Below are 10,708 nucleotides of genomic sequence, written 5' to 3' on the forward strand. Positions count from 1 at the left end.
TCTTCGTGAGGCTGAGCTCTCCTTGGACCCGCTCCAAGTCCCGTTTAAGTCCGTGACCTCCATTGTGCGGGCAGCAGCAGCAAGCAGCACCGCCTGCTTATTCACATAAACACCTACTATTAGACTCCTGTGGATTTTAATTGACCCTCTGTTTGGCTTTTCTTTCTGAACACCAAACAGAGTATCAGGGGCTATTGTCTATCGGGTGATAATTTCCCAAAACTTTTAGTTACTTACCTCAAAGCATGTTAGGAGACTGGTACAGGCTTCGGTCAATCCGCTTTTGGCGGACCGAACCCTCTGAATCACCGCACTCATAAGAGTACGTTGCTCTTCATCCATGGAAGCGTCACAAAGCGCTTCTAGCAGACTATCCGACGCCTCTGGCGTAACGGAAGTTGTCGGCACGGACGGCTCGCCCTCCTTGGCGAGGGGCTGCCTACCCGAATCCGGAACCTTTGGGGGTTCCGGCATAGTGTCCGGCTGGGAGCCCGGCTTGCTGTGGCTCCTGTCGGCACGATCCGCGGGGATCTTATGCCCCGTACGCCCGGCGTCTGGAATTTCGCCTTGGGGCGCCTCCAGAGTCGCCTCCCCCTGCTCTGGGAGCCTTTGGGACAACACCTCGTGTCATCCGCGGTCCTAGGGGAGGTGACCGTTGGAAGCGAGTTCATCGCCGAATCGCTCAAAGACCCATCCGAAGAAGATACCTCGGGATGGACCCTAGCCGGACTGCATATACGTGTCCAGCGTTATAACAGACTATGAAGCAAAGCCGTACTAAAATACAACAGAGTGCGGATACTTACGATCTTACGCGGGGCTTCCCCCTGGGCAACCACTCCTCCTCACTGTACGCGGCCGTGGTGGGGTAATCCGGAAGGGACGCCTTTCCCTTATTGGGCGTCCTAGCCTCCCCCTCTGGGGCGGCTTTCCTTTTCTTCTCCTCCCCAGTGCGGGGAGGCGGAGTTTCCTCGTGTTTGCCCCCGCCTCCGCGGGAGGAATCCGCCTCGTCGTCTTCGGACGATGAGCTTATGACGGCCTTGCGCCGGGGACCCTTCCTGGTCGTCTGGGTCGCCCTCTTGGGCCCTTCGGCCCCCTCAGGTGGGGCGGCCCCTTCTTTTTCCTCGTCGTCTCCAGACGAGGCGTCCGGTACGACCTTACACCGGAGACCCTTCCTGGTCCCCAGGGCCTTCTTTTCGGCCTTCTTTTCCGGCGCCTTGTAGGGCGCCTGGACTAGCATCTCCGTCAGGAGAGCGTCTGCTGGACCTTCTGGCAGTGGAGCCGGACAGTCGATCTGCTCCGCCGTCACCACGTACTCCTGATTAAACACACACGATGACTTAAAATCCTCCCATTAGTATGCTAGGAAAACTCCATCTGGTGATGGTCAGAAAACTCACCGGACTGGGGAGCCGCATGGCGTGAAGCCCGCGGTCCTCGGTTGTGGGAGGAGGTACTTCGGAGGCCTTGAACAGCACCTTCCACGCATCCTTGTGCGTCATGCCATAGAGCTCTTGAAGTGTCTGGTGTTCGGCCGGAACGAACTCCCACAGAGTAAATGCCCGTCTTTGGCACGGAAGAATGCGGCGGACGAGCATGACCTGGACCACGTTGACAAGCTTGATTTTCTTGTCCATCATGCTCCTGATGCAGTTCTCAAGTCCTGTCATCTCTTCAGGTTCGCCCCAGGCCAGGCCCTTCTTTTCCCAGGAGGGGAGCCGCATGGGAATTCCGTATCAGAATTCGGGGGCCGCTGCCCAGTTGGTGTCACGTGGCTCGGTGATGTAGAACCACCCCGATTGCCACCCCTTTACGGTCTCCGCGAAGGAGCCGTCAAGCCAGGTAACGTTGGGCATTCTACCCACCATGGTGCCTCCGCACTCTGATGCTGGCCGCTCACGATCTTCGGCTTCACGCAGAAGATTCGTAGCCACAAGCCGAAGTGAGGTTTGATGCGGAGGAAGGCCTCGCACACGATGATAAACGCCGAGATGTTGAGGACAATGTTTGGGGCTAGATCGTGGAAAACTAGCCTGTAGTAAAACATGAGCCCGTGAACGAAGGGATGAAGTGGAAATCCCAGTCCACGGACGAAGTGGTCTAGAAACATGACCCTCTCGTGGGGTCCCAGAGTCGGAATGATCTGCCCAGCGTCCGGTAGCCGGTGCGTGATATCTGCGGCCAAGTATCCGGCCGCCCGGAGCTTCGTTATATGCTCCTCCTTGACGGTGGAGGCCACCCACTTGCCTCCTGCTCCAGACATGTTCGGCTGTGCGGAAGAGGTGTGAACTAGGGCACTGGAGCTCGAGGGGGCAAGAATGGATAAGCGAAGGAGGAAGGCATGGGTGAAAATGGGGAATCCTTATCCCTTTATAGAGGCGACGAGAATGGTGCGCCTCCCCACTTTCCCGTTGAGAATTGCTTATTTCCCAAGCGCCACGACTGATGGCGCGGTTGGGTTACCCATACCCGTATTGATGGGAATCCCGTGATAAGTGGACATGATCTTTGCTTCGACAAGACATGCTGAGGAAACCGCCTCACAATATGCGTTGTGGCTGGTTGTGGGAAAACGGTTCGAATAATGACTCGACCATAGTGTCATGTCACATTGTTTAAAGTTGTCAGCAGATTACATTTGTGGAATATCATTCTCTCTATGGTGGTATGTGAAGATCATCTTGCAGATCCGGACATGATTTAAATGTTCGGTAATTACTTTGGAGTATTCGGGGAAGGAACCCGCCTTGCAATGCCGAAGACAAACTGTGTGCCGGACTCATCGTCATTGAAGCCTGGTTCAGGGGCTACTGAGGGAGTCCTAGATTAGGGGGTATCCGGACAGCCGGACTATTGGACCATGAAGATACAAGACTCAAGACTTTGTCCCGTGTCCAGGTGGGACTCTCCTTTGCGTGGAAGACAAGCTTGGCGATCCGTTTATTAGATTTCCTTCTTTGCAACCGACTCTGTGAAAACCCTAGCTCCCTCCGGTGTCTATATAAACCGGAGGGTTTGGTCCTTATAGGGACGATCAAGACAATCATAATCCTCATAGGCTAGCTTCTAGGGTTTAGCCTCTATGATCTCATGGTAGATCAACTCTTGTAACACTCATATCATCAATATCAATCAAGCAGGAAGTAGGGTTTTACCTTCATTAAGAGGGCCTGAACCTGGGTAAAACATCGTGTCCCTTTCCTCCTGTTACCATTAGCCTTAGATGCATAGATCGGGACCCCCTACCCGAGATCCGCCGGTTTTGACACCGTCAGCGGTACCACACCATGCCAAGCCCACGTGACATAGTCACAATTACGGGCAAGGCCGAACTCCACCCTGACACTGGAAAGTATACCGCCGCTGAGGTAGTGAGTTGTGCCTTTCTGTCGAACCTTGATTCGACAGCCAACCTCCCGGACACCAACAAAGGAGTCTGAGCTACTTTACGGCATGATAGCCCGGATCAACCAGGCTCCAATCAAGCACCCCGGCATAAGCTGGAGAGGGCCCCGTGGTCCAACCACCCTATGACAAACAAATGTCTCTAAGCATTTTCTTTACAGGCTCACTTTTGCGCAGAACAGGACTGTCGACATGGATTCAGCATGGATGCACAAAGAGGGAATACACAAAAGTTCCCCAAGAAGACAATCCGGATACACTTCGGATCCGCACACAGCTTCCTCCCGCCCGGTCGCAACAGGTTCCGCCAGCATACCTCCTTTTATAGCATAAATCGTACTCATACGCATAGACGTGTCACTCCACTACAACATGTAGAGTTATATGACACATACCGGCCGTCATTCCTCATTGATGCCTTTTTTCATCATAACGGCACCCGCACATAGTGTCATGCCCTACTACGCCAGGGGCTTCATTGTACCCATAATATGGCAACAAAGTCCGGCCACCTTCCCGATCGCTCGGCACCCCGAACTTATAGCACTATATGCATCAGCTCCGAATCATGTCTTGGGTCATTAGTTGGGTCTGCCTGGCTCCCATGTTTTGGTACCTTACGTTCCGCTCCATCGGCTAAGCTAGCGCTGGGAGAACTACTGCGATTGTGTCCCGGTTCTTCCGGACAAGCACCTCAGTAGAGAAAGCCAAAAACTGACTATCATGATACGGCGAGAGCTGGTCAGCTGTTTGAGAGGTTGTAAAATCTTTAAGGATTTATTCCACATAATGCCATAACAAATGCAGAGTGCAACGGATCAGTCTTCTGATCAGGTGTTGTTAGAGCCCCTCATATGGTCTTCCGAACACCAGGGGCTGCACCTACCATACTCGAATTCCTATGGCTAAGTGAGAGTGATAAAGCCCTATAGTCCGATTGCCTGGTTCGCTGTGATGAACACCTCCTTCAGGGACCCAAACATGGGATAAAGAGTGTTCAGGTATGTCTCGAACACCCCCGTACTTTCTACATGGGGGCAGAAGCTGACGACTGGCCAACTCTCAGGATTCATATATATCAAACGGCCGCACAGGAAGAAAAACTTTTTATATAATAGGAAATAAATAATAAAAGTGATAGTATTCCGCATTACAAAGGACAGCATGACTGTCTTTTGGGAAATATAATGTCTTTGGTACATTGCTCCGCCACAAGGCGGGCTCCTTTCAAGACACCATCATAATGTAATTCGGGATTGCGGTGCTCCTTACCCTCCGGAGGTCCCTCAGTCATCAGCTTTTCAGCATCAAGCTTCGCCCAGTGCACTTTCGCATGGGCAAATGCCATTCGTGCACCTTCTATACAGACCGACCGCTTAATGACTTCGAGCCGAGGGCAAGCACCAACAATCCGCTTCACGAGCCGAAGTAACTGCTTGGAATTGGCTCAGCGGGCCACAGCCGGACAACTAAGTCCTTCATGGCTAGTTCGGCCGCCTGGTGCAGTTCGATCAGCTGCTTCAGCTGATCAACAAATGGCACTGGATAATTCGGCACCAAATACTATGACCAAAAATGCTTTTCCACAGCCTTCTTCTCCTCAGCCCGATAGAATTGAGCAGCATCAGATATGCTGCGTGGCAGGTCCGCAAACGCCCCTGGAGAAATAAGAATTCAATTTGTCACTTTGAATTTCTCCTGTTGCTACATAAAAAATGCTTAAAATAAAAAAAGCCTTACCAGCCGCAATCCTCCTCACCTCCTAAATGTCCTTCAGAGCACCTCGGGCTTCCTCCCGAACATCATTTGCGTCCTGGAGAGCCTGGGCAAGTTCGGATTCTTTCCCTGCTAGACTCTACTCCAACGTCTCACTTTTCTTCACGGCCTCCTGGAGCTCTCGTTCAGCTTCAATGACCCTAGCCTGGTGCCTCTCGCGAAGAGCCTGCTCTGCGGCAGCGTTCTTGTCGGCTTCAGCCACAACCTTTTTTAGCGCCTCAATTTCAGCATTTGCTCCTAGAGCACACAATACAAATAATTTCATCACGCACAACTACTCATTTGTGCTAAACTTATCAAGGTTTCAACATACCTTGCTTATCCTCCAACTGCTTCTTCACTCGGCCAAGTTCTTCCTCGGACCGCTCCAGACTCTGCTTTAGTCCGGACACTTCCGCAGTATGAGAGGCGGTCGTCGCTACAAACACCTGTTTATAAACGAAGAGATATATGTCATTAACTGAGTCTCTTGCGAAGCGGAAATTTGATCCCCTATCTGGTTCTCTCTTTCACCGGACAGTGCATCAGGGGCTACTATCCATACTATGACAATCTTCAAAGGTTCCTAAAACATACCTCAAAGCCTTTTATAAGGCTGATGTAGGATTCATTCAGTCCGCTCTCAGTGGACTGAATCTTTTCAATCACCGCACCCATAAGGACGCGATGTTCATCGACGATGGAAGCACTCTTTAGCGCTGTCGATAAGCTGTCCTGCAGCTCTAGTTAGACAGAGGTTGCTAGTGGAGCAGGCTCGCCTCCTTCCGTCAAGGGGGGCTGCCTGCCTGATCCTGGAGCCTCAAAGGTCTCCGAGACCGTGTCCGGCTGCAGGCCGAATCTAAGATCGCCCCCGCCATCGACGCTCATGGGAATCGTTGCTCCCGTGTATCCGGCCCTAGAGGTGTGCCCTCCCTGGTCTGGGTCCTGCTGGGACGACACCTCGGTGTCACGCCCAGGCTTCGGGGAAGGGTCCTCCAGAGGCGTCTCGCTCTCCAGGGCATCTGAGCTCAGTGAATCCTCCGATGAGGACTGTTCGGCGCGAGACCTTGCCGGGATGCACAAAGTATGGCGCAAGTTAAAAAATTACACCTTAGTGATCCTGGGCGCGTGGGCGTGTTCGGATTTCGTGTACTCACGATTTTACTAGGGGCTGGGCCCTAGGATCCCACTCCGGGCTGCTACAGGTAGCCACGGTGGACGCCTCTGGAAGGGGATTTTTTTCCCTCTTTGGCGATTCGGCCTCCAAGGATGAGGAGGCCGCCCTTTTCTTTCCTCCCCCCATGGAGGACTCGTTTTCTTCCTCCTCCTCTTCATCTTTGGAGGAACGATGGGCGCTGGAGTCTTCGGATCTTGTGACCGAAGCACCACGGCGACGGAGGCCGCTCCAGGTCTCCTTGGCCTCCTTGAAGGCCTCTTTCTTCGCCGCCTTGTAAGGCGCTAGGACCAGCATCTTCTTCAGAAGTGGTCCTACCGGTTCTTCTGGCAGCGGGGCCGAACAATGTATCCGCCCTGCCTTCTTCGTCCATTCCTGGGGTAATTATTGAAAGCATGATAAAGCGTCTCCCTAGGGATATGCCAGCTAAACATGGATGGACAGAACATAGCGATAACTTATTGGACTTGCGGAGCGGGACATTTGATACCCACGGTCCTCGGCGGAGTCCGGCCACGGTTTGCCGGACTTGAAGAGCACCTTCCAGATATCCTTGTGTGAGGAGCCGTAGAGCTCCCGCAGGGTCTGGTGCTCAACCGGGTGGTATTCCCACAAATTACAGGTCTGGTGTTGGCAAGGAAGAACCAGGCGAACTAACATCACCTGGACTACATTTACGAGTTTGACGTCCTTGTCTACCACGCCCTTAACGCGCGTTTGGAGCACCGACAGCTCATCGGACGAGGACCAGTTCAGGCCCTTCGGCCAGGACGTAAGCCGCAGGGGCGCCCCGGATCTGAATTCGGGAGCTGCGGCTCTTTTTTTGTCGCGCGTCTCAGTGATGTAGAACCACTGCTGCTGCCACTCCTTGACGGAATCATTAAAGGTGCATGTCGGCCATGTGACCTAGGGCATTTTGCTCACATGGCGCCTCTGCACTCGGCGTGCTTGCCGTTCACCACCTTGGGCTTCACATTAAAGATCTTCAGCCATAAGCCGAAGTGTGGAGAAATACGGAGAAAGGCCTAACACGCGACGATAAACGTCGAGATATTAAGGAAAGAATTAGGGGACATATCATGAAAGTCAATCCCGTAATAATACATGATGCCGCGAACAAATGGGTGAAGGGGAAACCCGAGCCCGCGAACGAAGTGAGGAAGAAACACAGCCCTCTCGTGAGGCTCCAGATTAGGGACGATATGTCCCACCGTCGGAAGACGGTGGCCGATTTTCTTGGCCATGTACCCGGCCTCTCGAAGCTTTTTGATATCCTTCTCCTGGACGGTAGAGGCCATCCCCTTGCCTCCTGCTCTGGATCTGGACATCTTCGGAGAACCTCTTTTTGGTGGAGAAGACGAGTGCTTGGGTGCTAGGGCTCGAGCGAAAGGGAATGGACGAGTGAAAGGAAAAGGCGTGGGTAAAGAGGTAGATGAATTATCTCTTTATAGAGGCAATAAAAATTCTGTGCCTCCCTACTTGCCTGATGGAACCTGCTCGTTCCCCACTTGCCGCGATTGGCAGTATGGTTGGGCTGCCCACACCCGTATTAATGAAAGTCCCGTGATAAGGGGGACATGATGTCTGCTTCTACAAGACGTGCCCGGGAAACCGCCTCGCAATATACGCAGTAGCTGGTTGAGAAACGGTTCGGATAAGGACCAGGCCACAATGTGATATCAAGTTATGAAAAAAATATCAGCGGATTCAGTTCATGAAAAGGTATGGTCTCTACAGTGGTGTGTGGAAATTATTTTGCAGAACTGGACATGATCCCGGTGTCCATAATCTACTTTGGAGTATTCGGAGATGGAACCCGCCTTGCAATGCCGAAGAGAATCTGTGCACCGGACTCATCGTCATTGAAGCCTGGTTCAGGGGCTATTGTGGGAGTCCTGGATTAGGGGGTATCCGGACAGCCGGACTATATACTTTGGCCGGACTGTTGGACTATGAAGATACAAGACTCAAGACTTCGTCCCGTGTCCGGATGGGACTCTCCTTTGCATGGAAGACAAGCTTGGCGATTTGGATGTTAGATCTCCTTCTTTGTAACCGACTCTGTGTAACCCTAGCCTCCTCTGGTGTCTATATAAATCGGAGGGTTTAGTCCGTAGGACGAGGACAATCATAATCATAGGCTAGCTCCTAGGGTTTAGCCTCTACGATCTCGTGGTAGATCAACTCTTGTAATACTCATATCATCAAGATCAATCAAGCAGGAAGTAGGGTATTACCTCCATCAAGAGGGCCCGAACCTGGGTAAAACATCGTGTCCCCTGCCTTCTGTTACCACTAGCCTTAGACGCACAGTTCGGGACCCCCTACCCGAGATCCGCTGGTTTTTGACACCAACAGTGTGATTTGCAAGTTTTTCAGGGGTGCCATGAATCTGACATATTCTGTCTAGAATCTTTTTTAGGCTGGACGGTCCATCTTTGTTGCCTTTAAATGGATTTTTCCGTTGACCAGGTCGAGAGCCCCTGAATTCGGCATTGACCGCCGTGTTATCTGGGATGTCTTCATTGTTTCGACGTTTGTTTTTATCGCGTCACGGCTTCCCATTGCCATCCCTGACTTCGGATGTGCCTGGGTCGCTGGTGCCGCTACGGGCTAACCAACTGTCCTCGCCTGTGCAAAAGCGGGTCATAAGGCTTGTTAGGCCTGCCATTGTCCTTGACTTTTCCTGGCCGAGGTGTCTGGCAAGCCATTCATCCCGGACACTGTGCTTGAAAGCCGCTAAGGCTTCGGCATCCGGGCAGTCGATGATTTGATTCTTCTTAGTGAGAAATCTGTTCCAAAGCTTTCGGGCTGACTCTCCGGGTTGTTGGATTATGTGACTTGAAAATTGGCCCTGAAAGCATCCTCAAGCTCTTCCGAACTTCCAATTGAGTTTTCGGGGCGGCTTTTCAACCAGTGCCGGGCTGGTCCTTTCAACTTGTGGGGCAGGTATTTTATGGCATGGAGATCATCTCCGCGAGCCATGTGGATGTGAAGGATAAAGTCCTCAATCCAGACCCCAGGTTCTGTTATTCCGTCGTATGCCTCTATATTCATGGGTTTAAATCCTTCTAGAAATTCATGATCCAGCACCTCATCGGTGAAACACAGGGGGTGCGCGGCACCCCTGTATTCGGATGTGTCATGGCATGCTGTCGACGGTTGTTGTGTTCGGTGTTGATTCCGAGCTGATATTCGATCAGTATGATCGTTTTGGTGGTTGTGATCTTGTGCAGGAGCACGCTTCCTAGATCCATAGATGGACCTGGCCATACCGGATTTTCTGCCCAGGAGCTCACGTAAATCGTGTGCTGACTTGTGCGCGGCATCATTAGCCATCCTGTCGCGGCCACGGGGTGGTCGGTCCGGCTGATCGGCCATTTTATTTTTTGGCTGGATGGGCTCTATAGCCTCGTTGTCAAATTCGGGCAGCAGCTTGTGCTTTGGATAGCTCTTTGTGTGGCGATCACTACCGCATTTTTTTCAGTGTCGAAAACTTTGTTCCATCTACGGTTGAGCGTATCCTACGTGGCCTTAAGCCTTTGCTTCTGCTTCTTCAAGCTCCTCGCGGTGGCAAGAAGCCTTCTTTGGAGGTTCTCTTGTTCCAAATGTTTTTCCAAGATGATGAGTGCATCGTCGTCCGGACTGTTCTTCTCTCCGGAGATAGGTTGACGAGTCTTACCCTCAGGATCGCCATCATCGGACATTTGCTCCGGACTATGTTCACCGTCCCCTGGCTCATCCTGCTCCATCGCTGGGTCCATGGGGTCGTCGCTTCCTTTGGAGTCGACCGAGGTGTTTGTCGGATTTCGGGTTCCGGCAGATCCTCAAGGTTCAAACTCTGGGGTGCGCGCAGAGATCACACCTCCTGCCTACCCACATCTCGTCACCTCGCAAGGATCTAAAACTACACGAAGAACTACACAAGGGTCACGAGGTTTATACTGGCTCAGGCCACCATTGTGGTGTAATACCCTACTCCAGTTTGTGGTGTGGTGGATTGCCTCAAGGGCTGATTATGAACAGTACAAAGAAGAACAGCCTCGCGAGGGGCTGTTCTTGGCTGGTGCGATGAACTGCTAGAGAGAGTTCAGTTGCTTCTCTGTCTCTCTAGTCTACCCAAAATCTCTCTTGACCCGATCCTTTCACCATGTGGGTGGCTAGTCCTATTTATAGAGGGAGGCCCTGGGCCTCTTCCAAAATATTGAGCAGGAAGGGCGCCAACAATTGGCCATTTTGAAGGGGAACATCTAGTACACTTATCCTGACGAAAGTTGGTCCTCGCCTGCCAAAGACCCTGACGGTGACGCCGGCCTGGGCTCCATGATGACCTCCATCCTACCGTCCTGCTGGTCTTGGTCTTGTTGCACCGAA

Source organism: Triticum dicoccoides, chromosome 5B (assembly GCF_002162155.2).
Source record: "Triticum dicoccoides isolate Atlit2015 ecotype Zavitan chromosome 5B, WEW_v2.0, whole genome shotgun sequence".
In the NCBI taxonomy this organism is placed as follows: Eukaryota; Viridiplantae; Streptophyta; class Magnoliopsida; order Poales; family Poaceae; genus Triticum; species Triticum dicoccoides.